The sequence below is a fragment of the Peromyscus californicus genome, unplaced genomic scaffold (genome assembly GCF_007827085.1).
Source record: "Peromyscus californicus insignis strain IS unplaced genomic scaffold, ASM782708v3 Scaffold_4__1_contigs__length_199733344, whole genome shotgun sequence".
NCBI lineage: Eukaryota > Metazoa > Chordata > Mammalia > Rodentia > Cricetidae > Peromyscus > Peromyscus californicus.
The window spans coordinates 151,824,961-151,838,207 of record NW_026294562.1 but is presented as its reverse complement, the minus strand read 5'-3'; the positions used below and the strand labels follow the sequence as shown (position 1 = coordinate 151,838,207).

General features: G+C 42.1%; 1 protein-coding gene across 2 annotated transcripts in view; it reads left to right on the top strand.

Moving 5' to 3' along the window:
• The window catches only part of Nell1 (neural EGFL like 1), an 839,269-nt gene that overhangs the window by 262,194 nt on the left and 563,828 nt on the right, over positions 1-13,247 (top strand). The gene's annotated exons all lie outside the window — the stretch shown is intronic.

Here is a 13,247-nt window from a genome sequence, read left to right as displayed (position 1 = left end):
AATGAGGGTAATAATAGCATCCACCTCATAAGACTGCTGTGAAAATTAAACGGGATAATGCGTGAGCATGAGCAGAGGGCCCAGCGTGTGACAGACATCCAATAAGCGGTCGTTTCTATATTAAAGCAAATGATAGTGCCTGTAATACCAACCATTACCCTCATTATTACATTTGGGACTGAGTGGGACTGAGCGGTGTTCCTCCCTGCCTCATCATTGGGCCAGTTCTCACTCAGAGTGACTCAAGACTTCAAATAAGCACGCTTGCTGATCAATTCTCAGGCAGGCATTGTTTCCTTTTCTTCTTTCTGAACCCTCTTTATCATATTTATTCTTATGTCTTTGATTGTTAGCTCATGAATTGATTCTTTCCCAAAGTTCTCACTCAGGGAGGATTAGATGGGTTGGGAGAACGTAGAATTTATTCAAAATCTTAACACACCAATCCGGTTAAACATAACTACTCTTTCATAACTGTGCCTATCCTAAGACCTCCCAAACCCACCGGGCTAGAGCCCCCCCCCCCCAACAGAATTGTTTTGCTTTCTGAGTTAAGGAGGACCCAGAGTCTAACAGTGTGGCTCAGGTCACTTCACATTTAATCCTTCCAAACCTCCCCTCCTCCTCCTTTTTTTCTAGAAAGCATTAGCAACATTTTTCCTTCTTACTATACAGTTACAAAGTGAGTATTTTAGCCTTTGCAGAGCAGTTTTCTATTATATCACCTTAACTCTGCCCCTGCCGCACAAAAGGAGGCAGGCCAGGCGTGTAGGTGTCTGAGTGGGCACAGCAGTGTCCAAAACTATAGGAGCTCCTGGTAGCAGGTCCTGATTGGCTGACTCCATATCCAGCACCTTCTGATATATATGGAAAACGTATATTATTCTGATGTGTTTTCATCTGAAGTTGTGATTGCTCTCAGTGGTTGGTGAGGAGAGAGTTCTGGTATGTAAAATCTCATTGATCCATGGAATGGCTGTAGAATCGGGGACAGATAACTGTGCCCTGACTTACATGCCTCTCCTATCCATGACTTTTTCCTAGGGAGATAACAAATGTCTGCCCACTCCAGATAGGGCACTGGGGACAGACTGAAGAAATAATTCCACCCAAGTCTATCTTGGTGAACTAATGAGTTTATTAGAGTGAGTTATAGAAACATGGCTGGGGGGCCACTCACAGGATCATGGGTGAGGGGTCACTCACAGGATCATGAGTGAGGGGGCCACTCACAGGATCATGGGTGAGGGGTCACTCACAGGATCATGGGTGAGGGGTCACTCACAGGATCATGGGTGAGGGGTCCCTCACAGGATCATGGGTGAGGGGTCACCCTCAGGATCATGAGTGAGGGGTCCTTCACAGGATCATGGGTGAGGGGTCCCTCACAGGATCATGGGTGAGGGGTCACTCACAGGATCATGGGTGAGGGGTCCCTCACAGGATCATGAGTGAGGGGTCACTCACAGGATCATTCTTTCTGAGCCACCCAAGCCTGTTAAGTGTTGGAGCTTCGTGAATTTAGTTAACTTCTGGAGTCTTATGAGCCTCCCTCCTGGAGGGTGTGTCTCCTTTCTGAGGGAAGAGCTATAGGACACATGACTAGAAGCTTATTTGCAGCTGGGAGATCTTAGAATTACCTAAATATTGAGTTGAATTTTCAAAGAGATGCATTTATTGGGAACCAATAAGGTTGTTAGGTAGGTCTTATAATTTAATGTAAAATCCATCACTGGCTATTTGTTGAGGTGCCAAGTGGGCCTCTGTTTATGCAGATCCTTTCTGATTAATGGCTTCATTAGAGCAGAACATTGATTAGGGCACAGAAACTCAAGAGGAATTTCATTGTTCTGATACAGTTTACAAGAGGTGCCCCTGCCTCTGCTTGTGCTTGTCTGGTGCTCACACCGTTTATCAGCAAGGCTGCCAGGAGCTGTCCCTCGGGTACACCTGGCTCTCCCCTGCCCCTCAAAGCACTGTGGTAGCTGTTGCCAAACCTGGCTCAGGTGTAGAGGAACAAGAGGCAGGGGCAGACTTCACTGAGTCCACCCTAGTCGGGGCCAAGCTGTGGACCTGTGGCTTTCCTTTCTGCCTCCATGCATGCTCTCTGCTCTGTTAAATATCTGGAGGGAGAGGGTGACAGTTTTCTTTGGAAATGCTTGTATAGGTGAGAGTTTCTTTTGTTCAGAAAAGATTCAGGGAGCGGGTTTCTTGGGAAGTATGGCAAGTTAAACCCTCTGTATCTTTTACTTTTCTTCACTTAATTTCTTTTAAAATACTTTTTTTAGATTTATTCATTTTATTTTATGTGCACAAGTATTTGGCTGGCATGTATGCCTGTGTACTATGTACATGCCTGGTGCCTACAGAAGTAAGAAGAGGGTGTTGGGTTCCATGGAACTATAGCTACAGATGTTTGTGAGCTGCTCTGTGTGTGTGTGTGTGTGTGTGTGTGTGTGTGTGTGTGTGTGTGCGCGCGCGCGCACGTGCGTGCTGGGAACCAAGCTAGGGTCCTCTGCAAGAGTAGCCAGTGCTCTTAACTGTTAAACCATCTCTCCAGCCCATTTCCTGACATTTTATTTATCCTTCATCTCTCAGAATTTAATGGGCCAATTTCCTTATTTACAGATAATGGCTCATGGTGAATTCTTACTTATTAGAACAGGTTCATATGCAAACTTCTATTTTAAAGAAGAATGACTCAAACATGTGATACTCGATTGCTAATTAATTCCTGGGTCAGAAATTATTTCATTTTCTCTTTCTGGAATCCCTTTCCTTACCAAATTTACTCCTCTATCCTCAAATGTCAGCTCAAGCATTGCTTCTTCTGTGAACTTTTTACTCAAGGAGAATTAGTTGGATTAGGATAACCTAGAATTTATTACAAATCTTTAAAAGCTAATCCAGTTAAAATCAGAGCTATTCGCAGTAAAGGTTCATTAAGTGATATCTGGTCAGTGTCTAGCCTGAGTGAAGACCTGATGTCAGTCACCTGGCCCAGAAACAACCTTGGGGAAGGCATCTCACTTCAAGTCATGCTAAAGAGGTAGGTAGGCTGCTCAATCCTTTAATGAGATACTGTACTTTTCATTCCCAGAATTCTTGCCACTGTAACAGAGCTATGGTTGTGGGCCTTCATAAGTCTACCACTTCCCTGAATTTCCCAGGGAAGGATAACTTGTCTTGTTTTCCTCCTCTGACTCTGCTTTAAGCATGCTTTCCCTAATACTTCAGACTTCTTTGCCACACCACTCACTCCATAGCTCCTGGCTGCCATGAAGCTGACCTTCATGCAGACTATACCTAAATGTACTTAAATGGTATCTTTCCTTCTGTCCTCCATTCTCTTCCTCTGGGCAGTCTCGGAGATTTAGAACTTCCCTGCCCTTGGGATTTTTCTTTAAAACTCTAATAAAACTCTCTTCTTGCTAAAAAAAAAAAAAAAAGAAGAAAAAAGAAAAAAAGTAAGAAAGAAAGAAAGAAAGAAAGAAAGAAAGAAAGAAAGAAAGAGAAAAAAAAGCTGTATTTCGAATCTGTACCTATTTCCAACCCCTCACATTGTCAAATACCCATTTAGCTGGATCCTTTCTGACTGAACTTTGATGCTTTTGAATTAAAGAAGGCAATCCAGTGGTCTAAGGTTACCTCATATTTAGCTCCTTTTTCATCCTCCCCTCATCATAGAGGTTTGCCATATTCTTTTGTTTTGTTTTGTTTTGTTTTTTGTTTTTCGAGACAGGGTTTCTCTGTGTAATTTTGGTGCCTGTCCTGGATCTTGCTCTGTAGACCAGGCTGGCCTCGAACTCACAGAGATCCGCCTGGCTCTGCCTCCCGAGTGCTGGGATTAAAGGCGTGAGCCACCACCGCCCGGCTTGCCATATTCTTTAATAATGTTCTAGAAATGAAACAAAAGTTATTTTTGATCAAGGGCCTTTTCGATACCCCCACTGTCATTACCTCTCCTTCTCCATGACAAAAGCCTAGAGTCACAGAATAGGAGCTCTCTTGCCCACATGTTTCTTCCTGGTTGCACATCTTGCAACCACAAGTGGAAGGCCATTATCCTTCCACTATAGGGCTGTGATGTGTCCATAAAGTTCAAAGACTTAAATGATCTTTCCTGGTGAACTCAACATTTGTGGTCCTGAACCATGCTCACTATAACTCCATGTCTCTGAGTTCCAATTTATTCCTTAAGGGCTAATTAGTGGTACCACAATAATATCACATAGTTCCGAGAGAGACAAGCTTCCTCCTGTGTTATCTACTGTTTTTCATCTTTCACCCCAAGTTCCTGTTTTCTGGGTGGGGTCTTAGATGAAGAGGGGCCTGAACTATTACTATTCTGACATGACATGAATTTCAGAGACTCCTCCTCAAAACATAAAGTAAATAAAGGCAAAACCACTCAATATCTCTGTAAAATAATTAAAATAAGAGATTTATTTTATGTGCATGAGTACTTGCCTGATTGTATATCTGTGTATTGCTTGTATATGTTGCCTCAGAGGCTATAAGAAGGCATCAGATCTCCTAGAACGAAAGTTAAAGACAATTGTGGGACATTGTGGGTGCTGGGAATTGAACCTGGGTTCTCTGTAAGAGCAGCCAGTGCTCTCAACCACTGAGTCATCTTTCCAGCCCCATGTTAAAGCATCTTTTCCTGTATACAGGAATGCTCCCTTGTTTGCTTTGTGGACTGAGATCTCCTGTAGGCACCCAGATATGTGAGATCTGATGAGATGAAATGTGTTATGTCTGGGGCTGGCTCTGTGGGTGATACAGCCATGTGGCTTCTGCCACCCTGGTGTGACTCATCATGGAAGCCCAAATGGCTCTAGTCTCTATACACTTGCATAGAGGGGCTTCCAAGTGTATTATGTCTCAGAGGCTGTCAGGTCTGTTTGCTGAGGGATGTTGTCCCCTGAAATGTTACTCCTTGGAAGCTTGAATTAAAGCTGTTCTCATGCCTGCTTTGGGAATTTGACATTTTCCAAGATTTATTCTCATTAAGACTCTGTTAGGCTACCTTATCCAAGAGGCATAGACTGGGCACTGCAGAGAACCATCCTCCATCTCCAGGTCAGTGTTTATGCAATGTTCATAAAGATATCCAACTTAACAAATAACATTGCTTTAAATGATCATATGTTAAGACATCTCTAATGTGAGGGACAGGGTAGACCTTTTGGTTATGGGGGTTAACATCATTTTCAACACTGGATAATATACTCTGTATATTCCATGGATACGATAGTGTTAAAAAAACATTTTTCTGAGTTGTAACTTATGTCTTCAAGGTATAACTCATTAGTTTGGCCATGATGTTATTTTTTTAAATTAGTGATACACATTTTCTTGTGTGTCTACCACCGCTCCAAGGACTATTCAAGATGAGAGATTCAGAACCTTGTTTTACATTGAGTTTGTGGTTGTGTTATTTTTTGTTGTTGTTGTTGTTTTTGTCTTTGTAGAATTTGAATCTGAGATCTTATAGTTAAGTATAACAATGTATTGTGATCTGTAGTGTTCAGTACATCAGCTGACTTGGAATTTAGACCAGGGGCTTGGGTACCTTGCTTCTTTAAAATCTTGGGTTATGTCAAATGCTGTGAACAGTTCCCTCTGTCTTTAAGGAAGATAAAGGATCCAGCTGATCAGGCAGCTCCATCCACAAGGCTACCGGTGCTCATCCATGGTATACGAAGGAAAAGGACCACAGAACAGTTTAGGAAGACACATGCCTGGCATCAAATATGATGGGCACAGCTGGGGGCTCCTTGCTATTGCTGGGTCTGCAGGTCTCAGTCACCTGTGTAGCACCCAGAGGGGCCCTGACTGGCTGCTGCTGTGGCTTTTTTCTCTAGGGCCTCAGAGCCACCTGTGAAATTTGTTCATGCTCATTGCTTTGAGGTAATGGCCATAGCAGAGGCCTGTCCATTTAGGGTGTGAGGTCACGAGGTGGAGAGGCAGAGTGGACACTGGAGTGTCGGCTATGCTCCTTCCTGGAAAAAGGCAATGAAGGACTGAATGTAGTCTCAGCAGGAAATATTGCCTATGGATTTCTGGTACTCTCACTCAAAAGCTGAGAAGAGAAAAAAAAAAAAAGCTAATAATCTTGACCGTGCATTCTCAGGACCGCTCCAGGAAAACACACCAATCATTTGGCCCATCCTGGCATCCTCAGACACTCCTCAGAGTTTTATTTCCCTCATAAGCAGCTCTAATTGTGTCTTCGGCATCGCCAATGACTTTGGAGGGTTTCGCTTCATGTTTATGACTTTGGGTGTTGGAAGAAAGTTCTTCCCGACATCTGTTCCAAATGTGTTTATCTGTAATTTTAATTCATGCTCACTTGCCTTGTCATCTGGCCTGGACTGAAATTAGCTGAGATTATTTGTACTATTTAAGATTTTATGCTCTTCAATTAAATCCTCCCAAAGAATCCTGGTATCACGTGAATTTTACTCCCATGCTTCCTGATCATTTCAGGTGGGTTTATAATTGAAATGATCTTAGAGATGACTTCAGGGTATTAGAGGTAAAAGAGATTTGGAAAGGAGACATTTAATGAGAATGTGGGCTTGTGTGCACACAGAGAAACTATCAGTGTTTCAGGGTAGCGGTTGTTCTCTGGATGCTGGCAGATGGGTCAGATCAAGAGCCCTGCAAATGGGAGCTAACAGGGAGCAGCTGCAGAGCAGCTGATGTGCTGTAAGCAGAAGCAGCCGAAGGACAGCACAGTCTAGAGAAGACAGGAATTCAGTGCCCACTAAGTGCTGTAGTGGGTGAGGGTCTCCAGCACCCCTGAAGGAGCTCCATTGATCCAGAGGGAAGACTGGAAACTAGGGCTGGGTTGCCTTGGACAGGAAGACAGTTAAGTGTCAATAATTTCAGAAGCAGCTGAGTGCTTCCTAAGTCAACCTTCAAGGATGTGGAGCCCACTCTCCTTTGACAGTCCTGTCCTGGAGGCACAGTGGTCTGTCCACAGAAGGCTAAAGGGATCTTCTCATTCCCCAGGGCTCTGGTTTCTCTTGTGTCATGTATGCTGGTAGTGGGATCCCTAAGAATATTCAATTCTCATAAAGCATCTCTCTTAACTATTGAGTAGATGGCGCCAACTCTACCTCTGAGGCACTTGGACCAGCATGCCATTGTTCCTTGTGTGAATTACAAGGTTGGGCAAGTTGTTGGGAATGGGAGTGGTAAGACCTTCTGAAATTTGACTTAGGGTAGAGAGATTCAGAATGTGTGTTCAGAATGCCCAGCTACACAACTCAAAGTTAAACTGCTTAGCTTGTTGGTGAAGAGTGCATTACTGTCAGGAGACCTGGGGCAAGCTGTGCTCCCTCCATGGCAGTGGTTCTCAACCTGTAGGTCACGACCCCTTTGGGGGTTGAACAACCCTTTTACAGGGGTCACCTAAGACCATGGGAAAACACAGATATTTACATTATGATTCATAAAAGTAGCAAAATTACAGTTATGAAATAATAATGAAAATGACTTTATGGTTGGGGATACAACATGTGGAACTGTATTAAAGGGTCTCAGCATTAGGAAGGTTGAGAACCACTGCTCTATAGAGTCAGTCTTTAGCTCTTTCAGCAAACCTAAGTCCTGCCTGGAGTCAGGTTTGTTCTGTCTTTATTGTAGAAAAGGTCATAGGACAAAGCACTTAGATAATGTCCATCATTTGTGGCAGAAGCCCGGGGTGAAGCAGGAGAAGTGAATGATTTTATTATAATCATGGAGAGAGAGAGAGAGAGAGAGAGAGAGAGAGAGAGAGAGAGAGAGAGAGAGAGAGAGAGAGAGAGAGAGTTAATGCAGGAGTTTCATTATAATGGAGTAAAATGGTTTGAACGAAACAGGATTGGTTCACTAGTGTTACTATTACAGAAAAGCAGATACAGGGCCACAGAGTGAGTCTAGATTTTTAATCTCTCAATAAGGAAAGTGTGACATACCTACTATTTATGTTTCCTCATTAATTTCCTTGAACATGACATTGGCACTTGCTGCTTTGTGTTTGGGCTTATGGTAGTTTTTGATTCGCCTCCATTGCCAAGAATAATAACTGGGTAGATCTTTTGTGTTCACTAAGTTTTTGTAGGATGAATGAATGGCACTTTGCCATGTGTGTGTCCTGAGTGACACCTCATGCTGCCTTCCATCAGATTGTCTGCCTTTCTCAGAGCACTTGCTCATCTGAATCACTTGAAGTCTCTGGATTGGGTCTTCCTCATCTTGGTATCCATCCCTGAGTACCATCTCATCATTCTGTTGAATGGCAAGTTATTTTTATTCTGATGTTGAATCTCCAGGTAGGGAAAAATGATGGAGTGGTTCTTAAAGTCAGAAACAATATCTGTTTCTTTGGGAAGGTGCAGGTGTTTCATGCACTGGAAAATGCCAGTGGCTGATGGAATACTGGTTTCCCCAGGCCAGGGTCGGCATTCCTTGAATTTCCCTCGATGATAGAAATGATGGCTGGCCTGTCAAATGGGTGGTAGAGAGAAACTAGGAGTCATATTTGTGTTTATAAGTCTATTTCTTCCATGACCTACCAGTTCAATCCTCAAAGGGAATGCAATTAACCTCTCCAGACTCAGTTTGTTTATCTTAAAAACACTTTTAATTCTGGCTTGAGAAGACAATGAGGATTTAGTGAATAACTGAATAAATATCAGCTGAGTGCCTATAGTCCATTGGGCGATTGTCTTAGCCAGGTGGGCAGATTTACACGGTCCTTTCCCTCAGTGAGGTGAGCTTCTAGTGGGGAGATAAACATCTACTAATAAAAGCAAAAATAATCCCATAATTAATCATTGTGATAACGGCTACAAACCAAATCAAGGCATCCTGTGAGAGAATAATAGTGTTTAATTTAGACTTGAGAAGTAAGAAATGTTTCTCTGAATGTGAAGTGTGTGTGGAGGGTTGATGTATTATTTTTTATAACATATTCTCAATCTTCATTCAGGTACAATTTACAAATAAAATGTGTATTTAGATTTACAGCATGATGTTTTGATGTGTATATACAATATGAAATTATTAAGTCAATCTAATGTATCAATTATTGATCTTACATACTTACCACCTTGCTCATCATTTTTGTGTGATTGGTGAGAACTTATAAATGAACCCTTTTCAGGAACTTTCCAGCATATATTATTACCATCCATAAACCACATTCTGTGTAATAGAGGATTATAACTTACTCTTTTTGTTTAACTGAAATACTTCACCCTTTGACCAAGATCTTCCATTGCCCCATGAGTAGGATATATTTAACCTTAACTTGAAGGCTGAGTTATTGTATCAGAGAGAGTGGGTTTGCAAAGACTTTGAATCAGACACAAAAGATGAAAATGCTAGAGGAGGGGTGAGAGATGTACCTCAATATGTAAAGAGCTTGCCTCCAATGCAGAATACTCCCATCTCAGTGCCCAGCATTTCAAAGACTGAGTATGGTGCAGCAATCCCAATACTTGGGCTCATTCTGTGCTACGTAAGGTTTTTGAGGTTAGCCTGGGATATAAGAGGCACTGCTTCAACATACAAAACAGTAGCAGCAATGACAAATGACAAGCAAATTTAAAAAAAAAAATACTAGAGGAGTTAAAAGAACGGAGAGAAGATGATGTTAAGGATTTTGTTCTTAAAAGAAAAACCCTTGCAAGATTTTGAATGGAGGGAAGGAAGGAAGGAAGGAAGGAAGGAAGGAAGGAAGGAGAGAGGTATATGTCATCCTGTGGGGAGTAAGTCAGAGGAAGACAAAGGGTTGAAGGAAGGCCCATGAGATGAGATGGTTTCCATTTGAGAGAGGATTGTAGGGTGGGGAAGAGGTTTTCATTAATATGGTCGTGGAGATGAAGAGAAACAATAAATTGTAGATATATTTTTGGAACAAAGACTGATGTATGGCTCAGTGTTAGAATGCTTGCCTTACACATGACAAGTGAGTTTCCGAGTGTGATCCCAGCTCTGCAAAGCAACATGTACTTACACGCAAACCCGAATATGTGTATATATGCATGCATGCATACACACTAAAGGTGAAGCGGATGGGACTCAGGAGGGCTGATTTTCCAGGGATGAAGGCTAATATGACTTCCATTCCTCTCATTTGGGTAGACAAAGGTGCCAAAGAGGACTGGAGAGAGCCTATGAGATGCAGATTTGGGAATTAGACCAAAAGTTCAGCTTTCACTGGTGAGCTGTGAGATAGCTCTGAGGCTGGAATGGAAAGGGACATTGATAGGCAGTGGTCTGTTCCCTATAATGACACAACATAAGTAAAACCAGGCATGCTAGAGAGTCAATATTGTTTTCTGTGCTGTTAGAGGGGGCTGTGATTACCTCACTATTGCTCATGGAGAGAAGTAGATACTCTCAGCTTATGTCCATGAAAGTTTCTGATTGGAACAGATTGGCAGACCTGCAATGAACAATTTTTAAAAATTGTTTTTTAAGCCTATTCTTGAACTTTATTCAGGTACTATATAGATCCAGAAAAATTACAATCTACAAGCATCATTGGAGAGGATATTGCTGGGGTTGATTATGCCCTCAGGTATTTAAATGTTAGGAGACTTATTTTCTCAGTCGTCCTAATAAGAACTTTAGAGTCAAATTGTGACTGTCAGTTACTCATGGTTTTACCTTGGGTATATAAACTCCCTGCCACATCTTCTTAACTTGTAAATTGAGGATAGTAATCTTCCAGGTTGTTGTGAGGGTTTAATGAGGTGATATGTGTAACATGTTTAGCTATGTGTTAGGAGACATGAAGGAACAAGTCAATGAATAGCAGATTTTATAATTAAAGTGTTTTGGACATTTGGACAAATTCTAAATTAAAGATGCCACTTATCTAATTCTAATTTCAGAGTTATTTCAAAGACTCAAAAGTCACTTCTTAAAAACAGTAAAATAAATACTTGAATAATGGCTTGTTTGTTTACTTATTTGTGTGTGTGTTCTTAATTTAGTTGTATCTTCTAAATCCATAAAGATAACATGATTACCAGGTTTATTATGTCAGGCATGATTTCCCTTTGGTGGAGTGTGTCTCTACTCCAGCTGGAAAGCAGTTGGTTATCCACATAACAGCCAGGCCATTATTACACCAGTGGACACAGCTTACCTGGTGGGTTGGTGTTGTAGCTCACAGAGTTCATAACTTGATAAGACTATTGTTAGCTGTACTTTCTTCAATAGTCTGCATAGCACTCTTGGGCATTATGAAATCTAACATCCAGCTCACTGCCAGCTTGACTTCTCTATAGCTTACAACCAACGTGTTTGGTGTCTTCAGAAGCAGGGTCAAGCCATTTGGTTCTGGTGGGCCCCAAGGGCAATAGCAGTACTTTGTGTTGGTTTTGGTCCCACCAGGGCCCCTATGACCAACAACTCATAGGGTGGTATCCCACACCTGTCACTGGAGTTTTGGTTTAATAACTATGGTTTCTAGGGCAGCATTATTCCCTGTAGCAGATACATCAGTCCCAGTCTTTATCTTTGTCTTTAAAAAATATTTTGTTAGTTTATAAAATTGTATGTTTCCATAGGTTGTTCTTTCATATATCCTTAGTTTTAATTAATATTCTCACCCCTCCTTTTGTGAACAGAGATCAGAAATGTTTATAATTATGAATGCCTTGGTATCTCTGTGGCTGTCTTTGGGTATATATCCAGGAGTGATGTAGGTGGAACAGGTGGTAGTTCTATGTTTAGCTTTTTGAGAGACATCCACACTGACTTTAATAATAGCTGCACCAGTTTTCTCTCCCAGTGAGAGTGAATAAGGGTTTCCTTTTCCCTACATGTCTGGGGAGGTCATAGGCTTTTGGCAGGGAGCTTACCATGGATGTTTTCGTAAAATGCAAATGTTGTCAAACTGCCTTCTAATATTTATGTTTATCCCTGTAATTAGTGCTTTGGTCAGAGAAGCTTCTCTTTGCACTGTGTGGTGGCTAAGGTAGAGACTCCTAACAGCTCAAAGAACTGAGAATAACTGAGTGCTGAGCCCTAAATGAGATGTGTGTATAACTTCCTCTGAGGCTCAAGGAACAGCATGTAAGGGAGTATGGAAAGAATGGATAAGCTGGAGGATAGGGAAGAGTCTGGTAACAGGTGGTCTTCTGGACACGACAAGGCTGTGGCACTCATACGTTCACTGCAGCTGGGTATGTCAACAATCAATTGTGGTTGGGCAACAGGGTTGTGAGGCCCTACCCGTTCCTGAAAAACTATTGGTGATTAATAATTGCTGGGAGATGGGGAATCATTTTCTTCAGTAGTGTAGCCACTGCTATGTTGACCACACTCTGGAATAACTTGCCACCCATCCTAAGGCAAATGGCCCTAATAAAATGCAGTGTGTCACACATGTACTCACATGCACACACAAGATACTTGTTGGGAAGAACAAGGGGTTTTGTAGGAATAGAACAGGGTAGAGAGGAAAATGAGTGGGTGAATACAAAGCACTTCATATGTAGTTATAAAATTACAAAAGAATAAAGAACTAAAAAACTAAAAATATAAAGAAACATTGAACAAAATTGATACTTAAGAAAGAGGGTAGTTTTTACCCAGGCCCAGAGCCAGGGTTATGTGTTGGCCCACCCCATTTGTGGTCTCCTGGAGCACTGTGTAGTGGGGGAGGGTTATGTGTGTTTCAATCCTGCAGACCCAGGGCTGCAGGTCTCCACAACACAGGGCAGCAATGGGATGTCCAGGAAGAGTTCCAGTGAAGGCCCAGTGCTGATGGTGCAGCAGAGACTGGGGACCTTGAACCAGACCAGTGATTCTTCGAGATGCATGTAAAAAATGTGCAGATACAGGTGTTTACTGTGAGACTCACTGTGTCACACTGCAGCTTCCACGTTGAGATTTTCCCTTTCTTCCTTCCCCCCTTTCTTCTCTTAAATTTTATTTTGTTTTATTTGAGGGGTGGTGGTAGGAAATGGGTAAGACTGGGAGATGTCATGTGGAGACATGATGTGAAAGACACAAAGAATAAATAAAGAGAAAGTTTAAGCCAGGTGGCAGTGGCACGCACCTTTAACCCCAGCACTTGGGAGGCAGAGCCGGGCAGATCTTTGTGAATTCGAGGCCAGCCTGGTCTACAGAGTGAGATCCAGGACAGGCACCAAAACTTCACAGAGAAACCCTGTCTTGAAAAACTGAAAAAAAAAAGGAAGTTTAAAAAGTAAATAGAAGAAATTATTGAA